The sequence below is a fragment of the Tenrec ecaudatus genome, chromosome 11 (genome assembly GCF_050624435.1).
Source record: "Tenrec ecaudatus isolate mTenEca1 chromosome 11, mTenEca1.hap1, whole genome shotgun sequence".
Lineage (NCBI taxonomy): Eukaryota > Metazoa > Chordata > Mammalia > Afrosoricida > Tenrecidae > Tenrec > Tenrec ecaudatus.
Genome location: NC_134540.1, coordinates 130,102,848 through 130,124,485, shown reverse-complemented (window position 1 = coordinate 130,124,485; position 21,638 = coordinate 130,102,848). Strand labels below are relative to the sequence as shown.

At 45.2% G+C, this 21,638-nt stretch overlaps 2 pseudogenes; one reads left to right on the top strand and one right to left on the bottom strand.

Moving 5' to 3' along the window:
• Positions 1-12,721: 12,721 nt before the first annotated feature.
• Positions 12,722-13,653, top strand: LOC142460879 (dual specificity protein phosphatase 7 pseudogene; annotated as a pseudogene).
• Positions 13,654-15,003: 1,350 nt separating this feature from the next.
• LOC142461060 (CYFIP-related Rac1 interactor B pseudogene) lies at positions 15,004-15,617 on the bottom strand (annotated as a pseudogene).
• Positions 15,618-21,638: the final 6,021 nt, after the last annotated feature.

Sequence of the window (21,638 nt, the reverse complement as noted above, 5' to 3'; positions counted from 1 at the left end):
ACGGGCTTGAAGAGGCAAAGGGTAGTGTTCCTCATTGACTTGTCCTACATACCTACTAGCTGGGGACACCTGGCCTGGGATAGGTCTCCCTGCCTATCCCAGGTCTCTTACCTTCCAGAAAGCACAAAACACCCAAGCAAGGAAGATCCTCTGTCATTTCATGCACTATCACCTGACTTGTGATTCAGATCTGCTTCAATTTCAGTACCTTGAATTATTTTCATCCAGTCTCGCTCGGGTCTTGAGGGTGTGCTGGGAGATAAAAGATGGAAGGCCAGAGACAGGTTAAATGAAAGTCACCTTTATTTAATTCTGCATGATTAATAAGTCAACACAATTTATCCTCCAATTACCTTGCTTTATTGGAATACCCATGATTGGTTTAGTCCGGCTGAAGGCACAGTAGACCCCATGTGGAGCAAGTTCTATTGCTGCAGCAAGGACATCTGCCAGCCCTAAGGTCATCTTTACTCACACATACACACACTCATTAGCTGCAAGCAAACAAGGACTCAAAACCTAAACAGAGCAGACGAGTGAAGGTTAGAGAACTAACATGGTTCATATTTAACACCCAACAAGGGACCACCCACAACCTAGAATTAACAATTTGTTCTGCATATTTGTTCCATTACAAAATGTAATAGTTGATGACAGCTTTCTTGTTCATCTCAAATAGCACACTAGATTTGCGCATCAATGTTAAATTTGTTATGCCAACATGGCACCAGAACCAACGTGTTTATCCTGTCAGTCAGGTTGCAGCTTGATGACCTGTTTTGGAGGCCCAACCCAAGATAAATGGATCTTCAAGGGCAGCCCCTTCTTCTGTCTCCCTGGTGGTCAGACCAGAGTGCTGCCTGAGTTAGCTGCCTTGCCTCTACAGGGGAACTGTGCTCCCTGTGGGCCAAGCCAACCCGTGGACTGTGGTGGATTGCATCACTGTGCTGTGCTGTTCCACCATGGTGCTGCCCCATCTTGAAGTGCCTGCTGCCTGTGGGCCAACTCCTCTCCTCCTGCTGCAGCTCCAGAGGCCACATCACTTCACATGGCTCCACCCTGAGGTTCCACCGTGATCTGCTTCCCTATGCTGAGCTACTGGCCTATGCTAAGCCTTGACATCTCATCTTCCTACTGTCTGCTTCCACAGCTCTGGACCAGCAGCTGGCTTGAGTTGGAAGGACCCGTATATACTTGTGTATAAGCTGAGTTTGAAAAACTGGGGTTCGGCTTATACACGGGTCAGTGGTACCCCAGCGAGGTGTAACATCTCACTGGGCCCCCCCCCGCCACCCGAGGTAATGGGATGAGCGACCGTTATCTCGTGGGTGATTGCCGTTTCTCCGCTGTTCATTGAAAGTCCCGCTGACACTGCAGGGCTTTGAATGTTTGTTTACTCATATCTAACCAATCAGAGCCATCCTATGACGTGTATCTTTGAATAAGCCCTTTAAAGACCATGTGCGAAGGATGTGGCATGAATGGATGTCATCTGGTCAAGCCTGACTAAGAAAAGGAGGAAATCTCATGAAGCCTGACATAGCAAAGGGTTAGCAAACACCGGGAACAATCATTGGTACGGAATAATGACAATCCCTATGACTTAAATTCCTCCAGGCTCAGATGGGAATGCAAATAAATAGAAATTTAACAAGACAAGCTTAAAAATGAATGGGTAATTAAAGAAATAAAGAATGAAAAATTCAAATTCCTGAGAACAAGTGAGAATGAAAATACAACATAATAAACCTTGTGGAAAAAAAATTTTTTAAAAAACTTTGTGGAAACAGTAAATCAGTATGCAGAGGGAAATTTATAGTAATAAAACCTAACATAAAAACAATGGTGTGGGGGGGGGGCGGGAGCGGCGAGGGAGGGAGGGGAAAAAAGAGGACATCATGCAAAGGGCTTAAGTGGAAAGCAAATGCTTCGAAAATGATGAGGGCAAAGAATATACGGATGTGCTTTATACAATTGATGTATGTATATGGATGGATTGTGATCAGAGTTGTATGAGCCCCTAATAAAGTGTTAAAACAAAACAACAACAAAAACAATGGTGGATGGAGCATTTTGGGTAAAGCGGCTCAGACCCCTGAGAGCCAAGCCATGTTGTCCTGGAACACTAGGAGAATGTGCCCAGTTCTGTAAGGACAAGAACATGAAGAGCATGAAGAGGGAGGCCCTGATCTGAACTGGTGACCTGGATTCAGGGATATAGAGCGGGAGTGCCTCCAGTTTTGTGTCGTGATGAAATTACTACTTCAGACCTTTTCTTTAAAAAAATTAAAAATTAACCAATTCATAAGAAAATGCTCCAGCCAGGTCAAATTTCAGAAAACTTCTATACATGACCCCAAGTCCTCCAGAGTATAAATAACAGAAAAACAAGGAAAGCAATGACCATTACAAGCCAACTGCCCAAGCAAGCAAAAGTTATTTTACCAGACCTCTAACCTGCCAGAAAGCACTGGTGGCATAATGTTTACATGCCGGGCTGCTAACCGGAAGGTCAGCGGTTCAAAATCAGTGGTCTTTCCTCAGGAGAAAGACGGGCTTTCTGCTCTTATAAGGTATTACAGTCTCTGAAACTCACAGGGCAGTTCTACCCTGTCACTGACAATGAGTTTGGGTTGGCTTTTGTCACCTACCAGCAGAGGGCGCGATGGTATCAGGAATACAAGGAAAGGAAAGCCAAGGCAGAGATCAAACAGTGGGTCAGGTGAGTTAGTCACTGCTGTGTAAGTAGCTCTGGTCCAGATCAATGCCAAGGGAAGGTAAACAATGAGGAGAAGACCCAGGAGAATGGGGTCTTTCAGACAAATCTGGGGCTTGGAGTAATCCGATCAGGTCTCTGGGAGCTGGAAGAGCCATTAGTTCCTGAAGGCTCCTTTCCATTCACTCTCATGGATCACATTCTCTTCTAAGCAGGAGGATTGTGTGTGTGTTGGGGGTGGGCGTGGCACAGACCCTTGAGGAGGGGGACAAATAAATGCCCCTTGCACAAACAGCTTCTGTAACACAATGCTCAGCTGTGAATCTGCAGGGAAGGCAGTGTTTTGAGTGTGGAGGGAGTTCAGTGTCCCTCCCCCTCCCCTCTGCAGTCCCAGAGCAGCCTCAAACACTAGCTGCACAGAGCTGAGCTTTGCTTAGTCCACAGCTGCCCAGTTCCCAAGTCCAGAGGCCTTGGGGGCAGGGTAAGGACACTTCTGGGGATTTGCTTGGAAGGAAAGAGAAGAAAGTAGATGTCAGTTTGCAGAGGGCCTGACACAGAAATCCTGCATCCTAGGCAGAGCCAGCATCCTGGGAAACCCTACAGATAGCTGGGCCCAGCCATCGTCTGCAGTATTCTACCGGGTGACTTCTGAAGTTCCTTTCAATGGTTCAGTTCTTTGGCTATTTTAGAGGCAACGATTTTTAGGTCTGTGAGTGTACCAGGTTGAACTGCATTGAGAAATTGCCATGGCGGTTTGCTTACCTTCCAAACCAAACTCACTGCCATTGAGTCAATGCTGACTCATAGCAACCCTACAGAGTAAAGTAAAACCATCCCTGTGGGCTCCTGAGCGTATAACCATGGGAGTGGTGTGTGAGTCTGGGTAAACTAGAGAGACAAAGTCATAGACACGCATATGTGTGCAAGAGAGAATTCTATCTCAAAGAGCAATGCTACATGAAGAAAACATCCCAGCCAAGTCCAGAACAAGTCCATACGTCTGATATTACCCCATATGTCGATACTAGTCCATAAATCCCTCTTTAGACTCACACAGTCATGCAATGACACCAAATGCAGGAAGACCACAGGCCAGTGGGTGGAAAGACTTGTGGATCCAGTGGCGGTGTAAGCATCTCAGTGCTGGTGGGGGTCTCCACATGGCTCCTCCAGCTCGAGGGCTCTGGCTCTATCAGTGTAGCTCCATGTGGCTTGTCAACAGGAATATCTCCCAGATTCTCTCTGTGTTCTGCCTCCAAATGAGGTCATCAAACTGTGACCTGATTGACAGGCTAAGCTCCACCCTTTCACGTTGACAGATAATGAAACTGCCACAAGTAGAAAGCCTAGTCTTTCTCAGGTGGTCCTGCTGGCAGTTTCACATGCTGACTTTGGGTTTAGCAGTCTGAGGCCTAACTAAGCACACTACCAGGCTCAGTCCTTTCATGCATGCATAGCAGCTAGGATTGGGTGCTGATCTTCAGTGAGGCTGAATGTTAGTGGCTACATCTCATAGGTTAGCCTCTCAGGGATGGTGTGGGTATCTCCATTCGGCATTACACTCAAGATCATTGAGGTTCCTTCTGGCACACCTGGAGACAGATTTTTTTTAACAGTTGAAGAACTTCCCAGTGGGCCCTGTTATTCCTAGGTATTTCCAGAGGATGACTGGCATCACAGAATAGAGAAACCTCTGCTGCCAGATAGATATCTATCCAGGTGCCCAGCCTGGATAGAGTTTCTGTGGACACACCCTGAGATATAGTAGTTCGGCTGGTGTTCCCTCTGCCAGTGAAGCTGATGTGGCGGGCCTAAGAGGAAGCTATGGACGCAGGTTGGATTGCTGGGCTGGGATCCTGCACCTGACAAATACTAGATACTCTCTGTGGTCCAGAGGCCAGAGATCAGGCGGGCTGCACTGAGGCCGACTTTGATCGACTTGTAGGAAATAAGCTCTGGTGAGGCTGAAGCAGAGGAGAATCCCTGGAGGCCTTGCTCTCACGGTTATGTACTGCATTCATTGTTCTAGACAGTGAACTGGATGTTTCCGGGCTCCAAAAGCAGACCATTCTTGCTCTGATTTGCACTTGCTGTTGGCAGGGCTGCTCTTCTCTAGGCTGGGCAGTGAGATCGCATTTTGAATGTTGGTCTTCCAGTGAGTCCCAGTTCTCTTCTCATTTGTAAGCAGGTGACTGACTCCACGTGGCCCATGTTCAATCACAGATTTTTCCTAAGTGGCTTTAAAGTACAACACTTGAGGAGATTGAGGAGGAGACATATCTTCAGCAGTTTCCAGACCCCATGAACATGTCGACTGGGACATGGTGTTTTTCATTCAATATATGCTACTGCAGCTACTTGAAGTTCTAGTCATCAACGGTAGTGTACATCGATTGATCCTTGTGCTCCACATAGCCACTGTGGTTTCCTTGTCCTTTTGGCTGTGGAAGAGTTCTGAGGAAGAATAATGGCTGCTCCTATAAAATATATCCAGTGTTTTGTCACGTGAATGCCAGAAACGTGTCCAAAAGCAGATATTCTGCACTGAACCCTCTCTTCGCCCTAACCTTCTAGTGTCAGTACTGCAACGCACGCACTTGCACAATTAGGCTTGGGTCACTTTTCCCCTCACAGTTCCATGAGCCTTTGGCAATAGCCCCAATCTCATTTTGTGAGTAAATATCACCAGCTTGTTTAGGAACCCTTTCTAAAATGGGTTGTGTGTGGTGCTGCCTTAGGAAGAATGTCACTGACTTTGACTACTGTGCAAGGGTGCAGCATGTTTCATCTGATACAGGACCCGCTGTTTACTAATGAATCATCACCAAACCCACCTAAACCCACTGCCATCGAGGCAATATTGACTTATAAGGACCCTAACTATATAGTTTTCCTGAGCTAGCATGTCTTTCTGGGTGCTAACGGCCTATTCTTTCTGCCACAGGGTAGATGGTGGGCTTGAATCCCTGACCTTGATCACCTATGGTATGAAAGGATGCGAACACACTGAAATCTGTAGACAAGGTTTCAGCAGTTCTAGAAGAAGAGACAATGTGTGTGTGTTGTGTATCCTGCAAACGTGAGGTGTCTTTTCTCTGTGAAAAATCAAATAACTCCTAAAATTCACTGCCATCAAGTCGATGCCGACTCATTGAGACCCCAGGGCAAGCTAGAACTGCCCCTGTGAGTTTTGGAGGCTGTAATTCTGTAAGGGAGTAGAAAGCCTAGTCTTTCTCCCCTCGCAGAAGATGGTAGTTTGGAATTGCTGACCTTGGAGATAGCAATGCATCATGTAAACACTATGCAACAGAGTTCCTAAATGTCAAGGAGAATGCACCCCAAATAAAGAGGCTAAGATGATGTGCGTGCTGTGATGTGGCGGGCGTTCATCCACCTAACACACCACTCACCAGGTCGTGATGCATGTGGCTATGAGGCGCCCCTTTTACTTTTACAAGAGCAAGCTCAGTCTCCGCTCCATCTCTGGCTCAGCCTGCTCTGCGGTGCCCGTTCCAGGGCTCCGCCTGCTCTACCAGGCCCGCTCCAGGGCTCAGCCTGCTCTGTTGGGCCCGGCCCCGCCCTTCTCCAGGTCTCGCCCCCACAGCACCGCAGGAAAGGGTCCTTTTCTGGGGATGTCATTTCCCACCAGGGCAGGGCAGTAGCCGGCGGTCTAGCTTGGTGAGCCTCAGTGTGGTACTTTCGACCCGCACGCCACCGCCTCGGCAGGCATTCTCCTGCCAGCACTGCTTCTGCCGCGCCATTGATCGCCGTGACCCCCTGGGACGTTCCCAGCTAAATCCGCTCTGGGCCAGTCGCAGCCCTCTGCCTCAGGCTTGGACACGACTTGTCCCGCTTGGCCTGCTTAGAGCCCCTCCCAGGCCCTCCTCCTCGCCCCGGAAAGGCCCTGCCGGGGGCGGGTCCTAACCTGGAGTCTGCTCCGTGGGTGTGGGGTCTCGGCCATGAGAAGACCCGGCCCCAGACTGGCCTTTCCTGGAAGGGGAGGCCAGTCCCGCGGTCGTCAGTCGCCCCACTGACCACCGAGACCCGGACCGCATGTGTGAGCTTGTGCTCCCGCGGTTTGTCTCCCTACCGCTGCAGACCCCGGGCTGTGGCTTGCCCACTCGGGATGCAGCACCCCACTTGAGGGCTTCTGCCCTGTAAACTTCACCCCGGAGATCGATGTCACGACTCACTCAGGTTCCTTTAACACCCCCAGGTCTATCTCGGCTCTTAGGGCAGCGTTGGCCCAGAGCTCCTCTGGTGGTGGTAGCAGCATTGGGCTGCTAACCTCCAGGTGTGCAGTTCGAAACTAGCTTGTGGGCAGACGGGTCTTCCTAGGGTTGGAAAGAGTTACAGTCTCCTAAACTCATAGACAAAGGTCTGTCTTCTGCTATAGGGGTGCTATGAGTTGGCATCACCTGGACAGCAGTGAGATTGGGTCTTGGTTTTGAATTTTAGTAGATTATTTTGGGGAAGTTTCCCACCATGTTGGTTTTGCTTGTTAATTTTCTTGTCCTGTTCTGTACTAATATTTTTTTGTGACACAAGTCCTAAAGAATGCCAAATTTTCTTGTTTTCACCAATTTTATGCTTCCTAGTGATAAGGACTTTAAATTGGTCATGTGTCAGTTATCACATGGAGTACAGAAGCTCTTCCTGGAACCTAATTGTAACTCCACGTATAAAGTAGTATCTCTTTCCTTCTGGTATATCTAACTTAACCATGATTTTTGTCTACATGTGTTTGATTTCACTGTGCATGTACTTTGACCTGTTTTTCCCCCTAGATTCTGTCACAGCTTTATTTTTAATAGAAGATAGCACAATATCCAGTAATAGAATTGTTCGAAATGGTAAGATATCTTACTTGGACTTAACTGAGACTCTCTTTACGAATCATTGCATGGTGGTATTTCCATGTTTCAGAGATGTGCCCACCAAGGGTTGTTGATAAAGGCTCAGTTGATGTTCACAGAATTCTTGTTGCCAGCTGCACTCTAGTCCATTCTGTTAGCGATGCCCTTTGACCTTAGGGACTCCTTGCTGGGTTTCCAGGCTGTCATCTGTATGTGAAGAAGTTCCCAGGTCTTGAGCGCCAGGTGTAACAGGCGATTGTTGAACCCCCGCACCAGTACGCCTCCTTCGTCATTTAGATATTCCTAAGCTGTAGTATGTTTAGATTTCTTCATGATGGACATGGTGATTTTCACTGAGAATTCTTTTTGTCGTTGAATTTCATCATAATTTTATGTGTATTCATAGGCACGATTATGCTATCATTCCTTTTTTCGGTGGCCATGGAATTAATTCCAGCAGAATAGAACTGTTCCATAGGGTTTAATGCACTGTACCCTTAATGGAAGCAGGGGCCAGGCCTTTTCTTCCACAGTAAGGCTGGGTGAGTGGAAACTGCCAGTAGGAAAAGCACATTCCACTTAGGAACCTTCATTTCCCCTGCTCCAAACAAACTCCCATGCCATCAAGTTGATTCTGAATCAGCATTCCTACGTAGAGTTTCTGAGCTTGTCAATCTGCATGGGAGCAGCCAACCTCATCTTTCCCTCACTGAACTGCCAGTGCATTTGGTCTGCCAATCCTGAGGTCAGCAGCCAACGCACAGGACTCTAATCCCCTTGGAGTAAACCATACCAGACCTGCCCACTGCCATCAGATCCACTCCAACTCCTGGAGACTGCGTGTATGTCAGCATTCAGCCATGCTGCATACCTCGATGATGCGTCAAACCGACACGTGAACGGAACCGTACATTTTTAAAACATTCTGAAACAACATACCACATGTACTCGAGTATAAACTGAGTTTTTCAGCCCATTTTTTATGCTGAACAAGCCCCCCAGTTTTTTGTGGTAAAATTAGGTGTTTGGACTTATAATCGAGTATATACGGTAATTATGTGCTATCAACTTATACATGAAACTCTAATTCTATATATAAAATTTATAATATTTAACATCATACAACATTTGAGATATTGGGTTTGATAAGAGTCGCTTGATCAGTCAGTTTGTTAGTCTCCACTGCATTGTTTGTCTTTACATTTGATGTTTACTTCCTAAGAACTTTGTGACTTTGTTTACGTTTATTACTGAAGTAATACTTTCATGAATGAAACCAATTTAACTGGGATTATCAATTAACAGTCATAGCAAATTGACATGTATCCATAGAGATAGGTATATTAAACAATTCCGAGATCGGAAAGCTTAGAAAAAATGAATGTGGATATATATTTGTCTCAAAAATTTTGTATATATATTTGGATCAAAGTCGGCATATGGTAGGAGGCAAATGTAAGTGGTTTCTGTAATTTTCGTTGAAATTGAAATGCATCAAAATGACATGTTCCATAAACCTGTTAAATTGGTCAGTAGTCACTAAGCACATGGGATAAAGTATACTTCCCTCTCCAGGTTAAATGTTGAGCCCCAGCTCTGCTTTCCCTCTATAACTCGCCCCTTCCTGCCACTCCCATGAATTGCTTAGCCTTTGAGAATGTTCTCTTCTGGGGCCTGTGCATATGAAATGCATTTCTTCATTTTTGGTGTCAAATGTGTAAGTGCATCTTTATAACCCACACCTAATTTTATGGTTTCCTCCTGCAGTGGGCTCTCATTTACCTGGCATATTTGTCTTATGGTAGCACAAGTTCCAACTCTGATTATATGGTTTGTCTTTCTGTCAAGAGCAGCTTCCACTGTTTGTAAGCTAGTATAAACTGTCTGTGTGGATGAGGGGGCTGCCATGGGCCACAAAGGCAGGCCTCTCTCTAGCTTTTAGAGGTGATCTTCCAGGAGCCAGTCCAAAGGACAGAATTCAGTTGTTTTCATTTGCCTTTAGAGCCATTCTAACTCATTGTAGTCACATGTATTCTGGAGAATTTGTTATCTTAGGAATTTCAAAGTTAATGTCTTCTGGAGGGTCCTTGTTACTATGAACTGCCAAGCTTTTGGTGTAGTCCTCAAGCATTGAATCCTGAGCAGCCACCGTCATGTCTTTGCATGGGATAAGGCGTCTTCCTACAGAAATGCACTTTAAGTATGTCCATTGCACTGTGACCTTGATTATATACTGCTGTAAACAGCAGTGGAGTTGCACATCTCCCACCTGTCCTGGCTTCCCTTTTGCCACTAGGCAGAGGTTAGACGGCCTCCGTGTCCCGTCCTTCTTTATCTATTGTAATATCAACCTTTCCTCCCTCAGCAGTCTACTTCTATGCTAAGTTCAATCGTTTGTCCAAGGGCCACACAGAACTCAACAATTCTTAGGGTTGTGGGGTTTTATTAGAGAAGTTAATAGATTACCACAAGTCAGGATCAGCAAGCATTGAGGATAAAACCATTTATCCCCTCAACCAGCAGCCACGTTATCTCTCTCTGGACCTGTCTTTTAGCCATGTGTTCCCTTGGCCTTTGTCTCCATGGTCCAGGAAGCCAGCTCACCTCTCAGTCTGTGGCACAGTTCCAAGGTCTTGAGCCAGATGAGAAGAAGGTACCCCATAGTTTTGGTGCTGCTCCTCTGTGCCAGCCTCCTATACATCTGGCCTTGGCAGCTTCTGCCACTTACAAACTCCTATATACTCAGGAATGGCTTTGATGGATGCGTGGTATACCTGTTTGCAGACCATAAACCACTGTAAATGAATGATGATGTTTTAAGTCACACCCTTCACTAAAGGAGTCTTAAAGACACACCCAAGAAAACAGGATGTGGGTTGGTTCATACCCTCTACTAAGGTTAGGCCCGCTTATCCCCACTTCAGTCGTGTAACAAAGAACTCCTTCCAAAATGGGATCACAGCCACCCGCAGAGAATGCACAATGATAAGACACCACTTAAGGAATTTTAGCTCAAAACCTCACTGCCATTCACTTGATATCAACTCATAGAGACCCCTGTTGGACAGGGTCAAACCACCCCCTGTGAGTTTCCCAGAATAGAAGACCAGTCTTTCTCCCAAGAGCAATTGATGGTTCGTAACTGCTGACCTTGAGGCTAGCAACCTAATGGATCACCACTGTACCAGCAGAACTCCTGTAGAATTATGCTTAGAATGGCGATAATAAATGATTATATATCTTATGCTACCACTTGTAATGGCTGATTGCTGACGAATTCTCTTTAGTTTAATTAGTATTTCTTTCCATCTTATTTTAATGCTTCTTTTGGTTATAAAATCCTTCAATATGACAACTTAAGTCGTGAATTTAATTCTTCACTTTTGGTTTTCTAACTACAGGTCTTTGCACATTTCACTTTAGTCTTCTCAAATGACTTTTTGAAAATTTTCTGTTCAGCTTGTGTACTTCGTCAGTTTTTCTATTTGCCTTAGCGATTCTACTTTCAAGACTATGTTTCCGGGTTTTCTAGCACCTACTTCCCCCTCTCCCTTATGTTTTAAATTTAATTTTTTTATTACTTCATGCATGATATTTTTGATATCATCCTTTTCGTTTGGTCAAGTTAGGCGCATCCGAGCTATTTTTGAGATGGCCTGTAAATGTGTGGCTTTTTTGGACTTGTTCTGGACTTGTTTTAATGATGCTTATCTTCGAGCTAAATTTCATTGCGCAATTTTGGTCTATTTCACAGTCGGCCATTGACCTTGTTTTGACTAAATGTATGTGGTTCTCCATTGTCTTTTCACAGAGAAATCCCAGAGGTCTAGGCAATTTGATTTGTGTAGATTTCACATCTAAAGTTGCCATTTGAAAAAAATATTTTCTTTGAAGTAGTCTTTGGTCTTACAAGTTCTGTCATGCTTGTCCATCTTACTTTCTATCACCAAGTCTATATTTTCCAATTCCCAATCCTTTTGCATTTAATAGTTGCCTTCCAATCAGCAGCAATTATCAATGCATTCTGACTGAAGGACGTGGTAGAATGTAACAATATTTTGTCACTATAGTTAGTCATTAGTGAGTGAATTTGAATAGTGGTGGTATTAGCTGGTCTCCTTTACTAGGTGTGCAGGAGAGCCTGGCACATCCAGCACTGTACTTAACGAATGACCTTGATCTTTTTAACCATGTGTGCAGTGTCGTTCCTGAAATAGTAAACTACAGTGTTGCTCCTGAAGTAGTAAACAGTAAGTCATAGTAGTGAAGTACATATGATTGTTAATCATCTCATAAGAATAAGGAATCCCAAATAAGATTTGATGCATTTGAATTTTGATACTGGTGAAGAATATTGAAATATCACAGACTGGCAAAATACTGTTCAAATCTATCTTGGAGAAGCATAGCCAGATTGCTCCTTAAAAGCAAGGATGTGAGACATCATTCACCTACTGTGGATGCGCTACTGGGAGGAAATGGTCCCTTGAACAGGACAGCATGCTTGGTAAAGTAGAGGGACAATGAAAAAGAAAGAAGACCCTAAAGAGGGTTGGCACCATGGCTACAACCATGGGCTAAAACATAACAATTCCGGACCTGGCGCCGCAGGGCCCGATGGTGTTTTGGGGGTTTTTTGGGGTCATACATAGGGTTTCTGTAAATCATGGCTGACTGGATGACACCCATCCATAACACTTGTCCAAGTCAAATGACTATCCCAGCCCATTTCAGCTCACTAATGCCTAGAATACCAATACATTCGGTTTCATTTTTGACAACTTCCAAATTTCTTAGGGTTATACTTCCTCTACCACACTCTAAGTACTAATAGTTATGCTTCCCGTCCTATGGAGCCAAGCCCCAGCAGCAAATGAAGCGCCGGAAAGCTTTGCCATGTTGACTATTTTGAATGTGCCACTCCTCCACAGCTGTATTTTAATGCCTTAAAACTGAAGGGTTTGGGAGGGCCAGGTGGGCGGGTCAACCGGCACGCAGTTCGGCAGGAGGCAGGTGCCCAGAGATGCGACTGAGGCCCTCGTGGCCCTGGTGCCGTCCCAGGGTAGGGCTACCCAGCACACGCTCCCCATGAAAAACCAGGGCGCACATGTCAGCCTGGGGAACGGCAAAGGCGTGCACCTGGACGGGGTCCAAGTCGCCAGCAGGTGCGGGAGCCATGCTTTGCAAGAGCGCCGAGGGGCTGCAGGAGGAGCTTTTCGAGTTGTCGCACATCAAGACGGCCTTCAACCTGGCCATCTGGACCTGATGCTGCGGGGCCTGCGCAAGGGCAACCTGCCCATCCGCTCCATCGTCACCAACCACGCCAACAAGGAGCGCTTCACCCCATGCTGCAAGGCGGCCACCGTGCTGCTCTAAGAGGAGGCCACCACGAGTGGCAGCCCAAGGCCAGCGCCTGTCCTTGACCAGCGGCTCCCAGCCCACCTCGGTGCTGGGTGGAGGCGGCCTGCGCATCAGCTCCGACTGCTCCGTCGGAGAGCTCCAGCAGTCCGACCGCAGAGCTGCCCAGCAATGTCACCAAATCGAAGGGAAGCCACATTGCCATCCAGAAAGCCGGCTTTCCCCATCCAGATCCTGCCCTACCTCTACCTCGGCTGTGCCAAGGACTCCACCAACCGGGACGTGCTGGGCAAGTACGGCATCAAGTGCATCCTCAACGTCACACCGAACCTGCCCAATGGCTTCATGCAGATTCCCATCTCCGACCACTGGAGCCAGACTTCTCCCAGTTCTTCCCCGAGGCCATCAGCTTCATTGATGAGGCCCGCTCCAAGAAGTTCGGGGTCCTCGTGCACTGTCTGGCCGGCATCAGCCGCTCAGTGAGAGTGACCATGGCCTACCTGATGCAGAAGATGAACCTCTCGCTGAACGACGCATATGATTTCGTCAAGAGGAAGAAGTCCAACATCTCACCCAACATCAATTTCATGGGGCAAGCTGGACTTTGAGCTGACGGTAGCGCTGAGCAACCCCTACGACAGCCACACGCCCGGCGGGCAGCTCTACTTCTCCACGCGCACCAGCCAACACCTCTTCCCGCTCAACAGGCTGGAGTCCACGTGAAGCGCCCAGGCCGGGAGGGAAGCCCAGCCTACTCTCTATGGCCGGGCCCACCTGGCCGTTTTTAAAAGACACCCACGGACCCGAGTTTACTCTTCACCCAGCAGGTAAATCCAAGCACCGTGGAGAAGAGTGTTCCAGCCCTTCAGATTTACCTCCCTTCATCCTTTTAACAAAAAGTGTTATTTCCAGGCTACACCCAACAGTGGATAGTATAAACCACTATTTCATCCCTTGATCCTGAGAGAGAGAAAGAGAGAGAGAGAGAGAGAGAGAGAGAGAGAGAGAGAGAGAGAGAGAGAGAAACGTTCTCATATTGTTGTTTTTTTATTTTAAAGAGTATAATTCCTGGTGGTTTTCTGTTTGTCTTTCATGTAAAAGACAAAAACTACGCGCTGACCTTTTCTTGACCAAATGCGTGTTGCACGTATGGGAAACCCCCGTTTCCGCAGTGGGCCCTTCTTTTCTCAGAAGTAAAAGTAAAAGAACTGAACAGAAAATTTCAAAGGGCAGCTTAAGAAGACAAAATAAAATTGTTATAATGGAGTGTGCAACGGCCTAGAGTGAGAATCCAAAAAGGAAGAATACATATGCTCAGCATACCTAAAACTGAAGTAATTCCAGAAAAATTACAGACCTTGGGTTACAATATTGAAGATTCTATGAGCAAAATATTGAATGATATAGGAAGCCCCAAAAGAAAATGGAAAATGTAGCATCACTGCACCAAAAAGAACTAGTTAACATTCAACCATTTCAAGAGATATCAAAAGATGAAAAACCAGTGGTACTGAAGGAGGAAGTCCAAGCTGCACTGAAAACATTAGCAGAAACCGAGATTTCAGGAATCGATGGAATAACAACTGAAATGTGTTTGAATAAGCCAGTGATGTACTAGAAATACTTCCTGATCTACCTCAGGAAATTCAGAAGACAGCTACTTGGCCAACTGACTGAGAAACCCATATTTGTACCTATTCTAAAGAAAGTTGCTACATAATGTGCATATTATAGAACAGTATCTTCATTCTCACCTAGAAAAGTTTTGCTGAATATCATCAAAACATTTGCAAAAGTATATTGACAGCTACACAAGATTCAAGCTGGATTCAGTGGAGGATGTGTAACAAGGGATATCATTGGTGATATCAGATGCATCTTGGCTGAAAGGAGAGAATAACAGAAAAATATTTATTTGAGATTATTGGCTATCTCTCCAAATTCTCCATGGCTTTACTACAATCATTATATATCTTAACTGTATGATTGTGCCTACTGAACCCATGAATAACTGTCGGGGGTGGCTACCCCACAGGCCACGGTACTCCATCCGTCTGGGGGATCTTCTGCTGGTCACTTCGTATTCTCAGACACAAAGCTTGTTGTGGCATCACTTGAGGACTCCAGCATCAGGGTTGCTTCCACATTAAACAGAGACCTTCAGTTTGCCCGCTCATTATTGACTTCATTCTCTCCATCTGCAGACACATGGCTCATCCCCATAAGACCCAACACTCTTCTGTAAGACCGACACCATTCTGCGTGGCAGGATTTGCAATCTGGAGTTCATCAAACCAGAGTGTGAAATGAAGGATTTCTGCAAAGTGTTGAGCAAGAGCCTGCTCTCTGGGTGTTTATCGGGGCTCCCAGTAGACCTCGTAATGCTGTTTCTAACCTGAGAAATTAATAAAATGTCTTTAATTTGCCTGCTAGTGGGACCACTGCATTCCATGTCTTCTCTTGCAACTTCTACTCCGCTGGATGCTGGGTCACCTCTCGAACTGCGTGGTCAGCTCTTCTATATGTCTGAAGTCCTCCTAGATACCTTCTGTATCTTTTAATACTACATTCACCTGATTCTAAATTTCCTTCTCAGACTCTGTAGGCTGAGCACTTTCTAAATTAAGGGGAAATTTTGACCCCTGCTCAAGGTTTCTGCGTGACAAATGTTTAAGAAGATTCCCCATGTTAAAGTACCTTCAACCATTGCTGGCTGGTGATTCAGTCCTTGTCCCTCTACCTTCGTCTCTGATTTTGTGATAAATATTTCAGCTATTTTAAAGGTCTCTGTCTGGCCTTGATCCTGGGGCCTCATGTCTCCCTCCACACGTGGGAACTCAAGTGTTCGGATGTTCGGTGAGTTTACTCTGTAGGCTGATGCTGCCTTGGGGTGCACCGCTCCACCGCTCACCGGCCCTGGGCTCTATGAGGGTGTACCCATTGGCCCGAGCTTTGTAGGAGTACATCCCGGACCCCCAGCTTCCAAAAGGGTAGCTCTTTCCAATGTTGTACTTTTTTGTTTATATGGGGTTTGCATTTCCTGCTTTGAGTGTTTAATTTTTCTCTTTTTTGTTTGTTTGTTTGTGCTAGTTTAGTTGGTCCTATGGGGATTTGGTTTTGTCATAAGACAATCGCCAAAGTAAAGTTCAGGCATGCATATTCCATGGGCAAGCATATGGGTTCTGGGCTCCTGCTTAACTGGAGCCCCAATCCAAGAACAGGTAGTTCTGATAACATGGCCCTACCTGATACTTACCTTCATGAAATGACAACTGAAGATAAGATTGCTACAGCAAAGTGTGGTGAAGAGAGCAGATGGTGCTAAGCTATCAACTGGAATAGTGTCTGTGGTCTTGAAGGTTTGTATTCAAACAAGCTGTCATCTAAGTGAGGATTCAACTAAGTTCACATTGAAGAAACACACTAGCTTGTGTAATCCAAAGATGACAATAACAAAAGTCAAATATGACGAAGAGAAAGTGTCAGAGCTAAAATTATGAACACCAATTTTTCAAAGGCTGTGAAAGACAGTGCAAGCCCCAAGCCCATCTGCAAAGTGTCTAGCCAGATTAAGCTGTTGACAAATCCCCTCTAGCCACATACAAAGATCTGGAACAGTCTTCCTATCAAATATAGACCATTGTAATCATAATCATGCTGGAACCAGCTTAGTGTCTTCCCTGGCTTTTTAAATCTTGATGGTGGACATTTGTTTCTTACACATTGGTTGCATTTTTGTCTTTTTATTGCTATTGTTTTATCCTCCCTACTTTATTTAATATTTGTTCTAGATTGTTTCTTTTGGGTTGACCAGTTTGTGAAGCACAGAAGGAGTGGATGCATAGAGATAACCACTGATGCAAGGGTTTTGTCAGAGCAAGCCAGCCTCTTGCAGCTGCAGGCTCCACAGGCAAATTGTACGGTTATAATATATAAAGGTTATAGCAAAGTCATAGAAGATAGGAGAGAATAAAATACGGGAATCAGACTTCACTTGAGCAGAAAATAAAAGAGAATTTTGCGCTTTAAGTCTCACTGGTCCCCCCTCAAAATACACTGTTGTTGAAGTTTAAAAAATGTTGTCTTTTCATACTACTTGCTAAGCACATATCCATGGTCCATTAGGCTCTGGATGGTTTTCTCTAGATCATTGCTCGAATCTTGGCAATGGCATGATGTTGATTCTGCCCAGGGGCGCTTAGCATATTTTCTCCAACTCTTAAATCTCTCTAAGTCCTAATGTGTGGCGCATTTATTTCTGAAAGCCTAGAAGCACCGGTCATTAAAAACAAATGAATCAAAAGAAAAACAAAAAAATCCACAAATGAATCAAGCCTCCACTTTTCATTTCCATCTGCGTTACCATCCTCCCTCTCTGTGAAGTGTGATTTATATTGGTGATACAGGACATGCCCTGCTCATGCACTAGGCTTTGTGGGAACCCCACTGGATGAACTAGACTCTACCTCAAACACACCTGTAACCTGAGGACTTAAGACTGAAATTATATGATGTCTGAAGAAGCAGAAGACAGCTATAGCAAGAATATTGAACTGTCAGAAGGCAGACTAACAGTTACTACTAAAATACCCTGCTTGCTCTATTAAGATATGCATTACTCTGGCAGACCCGTGTCTGACATTGCCAGTGAACATTATGGTAAGTTTTGCCTGACCACCACTCCCATTGTTTGTGCAAATAGCATTCAGTCATATAAGGATTTATTCTGTACCAGTGAATATGCCAGGTATTGAGAGATATAGTCCGTCTACATTTATTCACCCTCTCTCAATAGTGTTTTAAAAATTAGAACCATGGACTAATCCATGACACCGAAAAGAGAAGGTCCTTGTGCTCCAGGAAGATGATCGATAAGATTCTCTACCATACTAAGTATGTCTATTCCAATGGTGCATCCTGGAACTGGGGAGATAATGACAGGATGTGTTTGGGGTCCCACTGGTCCCACTGTGAAGGGTACCTGAGGTAAAACTCTGTTAATAACTTGACATCCGTATGTCCCCACTCCGAGTGGTGGGCCTTCACAATGTTTTGGGTGTCCTTGAATTAGTGTCAGTTCAGAGCCAGTGTCCAGTAATCCCCATAAAGCTTGATTATTTTCCCCCTCACCTCCCTCCCCCCAACCCCCACTGACCTGAAGTGAGCAATCACTCTTGTGAAGGGCCGCAGGTCCCTTTGGGGAAGGCTAGAAGAAAGACTGACAGTATACACCTTTGACAATGGCCCCTCTTTAAAGGGCCCGACCTTCCCCTCATTCAAGAGGCTGTGGGTCTGTAATCTGGCTCAAGTCTAGGAATTGATTGAGGGATCGTGACTCTCTATTACGGTGATTTGAGTTGAACTGCTGTTCACCTGCTCTAGCATTCTTCTGCTTGTACAGATCACATAAATAGTTAGTAGGGTTCCCATGTACTTTTCTCCTAGGGGCGCCATGGCTAAGTAACCAATGCCTTAAGTACACATGAAACAGGTTGCCTCGATTACGAAGGAAAAATGGTTTGAAAAAAAATAGAATGCATACAACTCCAAATAAAATTCCAGAAGATAAATAAGATACAAGAATCTAAAAGAACAAGAGACTACTGCATGGTTTAAAATCAGAAAACAGTCCCGTCAGAATTGTATCTTAATTGTATTCTGATTTCCCTGCCACAGCCAGTCAGTCTGCATGTCTCTCCAAGTAACTATTGTGGGATTGTGTATATGAGTATTTGTCTCTATTGTTTTTCACTCATGAAAATTTCCCAGATATTTTCCCTTGTCACCTTCATTTTCCCTAACCGTCCTCTTATTGTACATTTCTTTCCTTTTCATCCAAATTAATATTTGTTGACTCTGTAGTCCATTCCTTCCCCTCCCCGACTTCCATCCCTATTCCTGGTAACCATCAACGAATGTTTCTTCTAGTGTGAAAACCTGCCCTTGACTTTTAGTGTTGAGGGTTCAAATAAACGACAGCCAGTAGTATAATGTCTTGAAATGTAGAAGAATTTTTATTCAGCTAGTTGGGCTAACAAGAAACTGATAATGTTTCCCCTTATAGCATCCCTGAGTGGGCTTCTCAGTTCATCTTTGAAGGACAAAAAACTCACTTATCTCCTACCTAGGATTAAAGTATGCTTGAACAGTTGCAGACGGTAAAATTAGTGGATTAACTGTAACTTTCAAAAAGAGCAAGCAGGACAGAGGGAAGATGGCATCCAGGTAGATTTTTCCACCCAGAGCTCCTGCTGCCAGACCAGAAAAGAGCTAAGGAAAACAAGACTGGGAGGTTGACTCATAGCAACCCAGTAGGACAGAGTAGAACTGCCCTGGTAGTTTCCAAGACTGTAACCCTTTTAGGGTTAGGAAAAAAAGGATGAAAGAAAAAAAAAGACTGTAATCTTGATGGGAGTAGAATGCAGAGTGAGGAGCAGTAAAGGGAAAAAACAAATGATGAGGCAGTCCCAGAAAAGAAAGTCGGCAATGGAAAATAGAAAAAAAAATCAAGAAAAGGAAAGCAGAGAAAGAAATAATACAAAGTAGAAGAATGGCAAGAAAAGGAAAAGAAAATGCAACGGGAAAACTGGGAGGTGCAAGGACCCAGAGTGAGCCAGCGTCCTCTGCCTGTCAAGGAGCTCACAGCGTAGGGAGCGGGGTGAGTGAGGGGTAAGACTGTCTTCCCTTGGCCATTTAAAGTCAATGTCTGTCCTGGATGGCATACTTGTCAGCGTATATGCTGTCTTGGGTCAAGGCATCTAAATCAGACGTCATTTTTTTTCAGGCTGAGAGTGCAGTTAAGTTCATGGTGCTAGATTTTGGGAAGGATTTGTGCTAGGCCCATAAGGAAGTTGAGGATCCAATGGATAGTTACGGGATGATTTCTTGCCAGTCCAGGGGTACCAACGTACCCTGCACTAACAACCCTGCTGAGATGGAGTTCACTCACCTCCAGATTCCCAGATGGTTCACCTGGCGAGAGGTCCTGGATGGCACAATCCAGACCTCAGACAGAGCAGGCACACCACAGTTGTACAATAAATACCATTCATTACTTCTTAAAAGAACACCATCATGGAGATTCGGAAATGTTGTCAGCACAATCTTACAACCAGTTTGGAAATGACATCTATTTGTTAATTTTCAATTCATGTATTTCTGGTAAATGTAATATAGTTTTACTCAATTTTATTACTGTTATTTAATTATATATTAAATACATTGCTATTGTGTTATAATAATTCTAATTATATTGTATTATTGTATTTCAAAGTAATTTCACTGTCTACATGTCTTCACTGTCTTTCAACATTGATTTAAAGTTTAACCTCCAATTATTTTCAGTTTCTTATATATATCAAATTAAATTTAATGATATATGAAATGGAAACACATTTTACTAATTTATTTTATTTGTTTAAAGGCTTCACTTCCTGTGTTTATTATTTCATAGTATTATATGTAATTTATTTTAATAAATTTGATGTAAAACAATGGTAAGCTTAAATATTCAACTTAATAGAATATTTAATTTTACACGTAAATATTTTTTACATAATCCTGTAACTTATATTTCTTTTAATTTTGTTAGTTTAAGTTAATATTTATCTTAAACATTTTATTTTTCCTATTTTCCAAATCCTCCTTGTCACCTGTCACGCCTGTCGTCCGCCACCTAGCGATAACTTTCACTTTCTCTCCAGAGCTCTGTCGCCAACGCCATGGGACCAGAGCAACCTGTGTCGCCGGCCCCAGAGTTTCAGGACGCCGGCGGCGTCACTTGGGTCCTCCGGGCAGTGACAGAACGTTGGCCTGGAGAGGTGGTCCGAGGTTGTACCTGCAGCCTTACAGGTTGGCGGGCTTCACTGCCGCCTCTGTTGCCGGTGTCAGTGTCCGTCAGTCTTGGTCGACCAGCACAGGGCGCTCAGCCGCTGTGGCCTCTGCGATCATACCCCGGTCTTGGACAGTGCGTTCATCCGCGGGCACTCCCAATGGCTATCGGCCCTTGGGAGGGACCCGTGAAGTTCACTGTAACCCTACCTGGACTCAGTAGCCTCAGCCACAACTGGCTCTGGAACCATCAGAGGAGACTACTGAGAATCTGAGTGCCCACTTGGGGTTCAGACCGGTCCTGGTGGCTCTTGGTCGCCCCGAGAGTTGGCGTGCGCTGCACGTGCTTGGACCCGCCTTTAGTGAAGCCGGACCCGTGGGAGGCGGCGGTTGATTATTACAAAATGCACGTGTGAGTTCCTATGACCAGTCCTTAGCGGATTCATGCTCAGGGAACTGCTCCGGTGAGTTTCCGAAAAATTCTTCACAGGTGTAGAAAGTCCTTTCTCCTGCAAAGCTTCTGGTGGTTTAGACACGGTGAGCAGCCCAACGTGTGTAATCACTGTGCAGCCATGGCTCCTGGGAACCTGCCTTCGGGGACCACACCCAACTGAACAGACAGGTGGTCTGTTCCAGGGAACGTCAGCGACCACCCGTCCAAGGGTGAAGACTCAGACCACCAAAGAGAATTTGTCCAAGTCCTAACTTGGAGCCTAATGAGCCCAGGAAGCCGGTGTCCTTATGCTGGATATGGGCGCTGCCCACTGTGAAGCCAGACTGTTTCCTAAATACTCACTTTCTGGCTCCTCAGGTGGAGCCTGAGAAAAATGTCTAAGTTCCTCACACATGCTTCCACATCAGTGGCCAGCCCCGCCGAT